We start from the raw sequence: 377 nt of genomic DNA on the forward strand, positions 1-377 counted from the left end.
CTAACTTTATTTTTCCTCGTTCTTATTTTGAATTCCTTTCCTCTCCGCCTTCCTCCTTTGCCATATTCCCTCACTTATCCTTTTTTTCCTCCTCCTCCCCCCCCATCCACCCCTTCTCCTTCTTCCTCCTTCCTTGTCGATCCCTAAAATATCTCCCCACTCGACCCCTCTCCCTACCCCCCACCCAACCCCTCTCCCTCTCTTCCTCCCCATTCTCCCTTCCCCCGCCCCTTCACCCTGCCCCTTCTCACCCCCCCCCCAACCTCTCTCCCTTTCCCCCCAATCCCCCCCTCTCCACGCCCCCTCTCCACCCCCCCCCCCAACTCCCCACCCCCGAATCTCTAATCTCCTCAGATTAACTTGATCGAGTTTTCATT

The sequence above is a fragment of the Penaeus monodon genome, chromosome 15 (assembly GCF_015228065.2).
Source record: "Penaeus monodon isolate SGIC_2016 chromosome 15, NSTDA_Pmon_1, whole genome shotgun sequence".
Lineage (NCBI taxonomy): Eukaryota > Metazoa > Arthropoda > Malacostraca > Decapoda > Penaeidae > Penaeus > Penaeus monodon.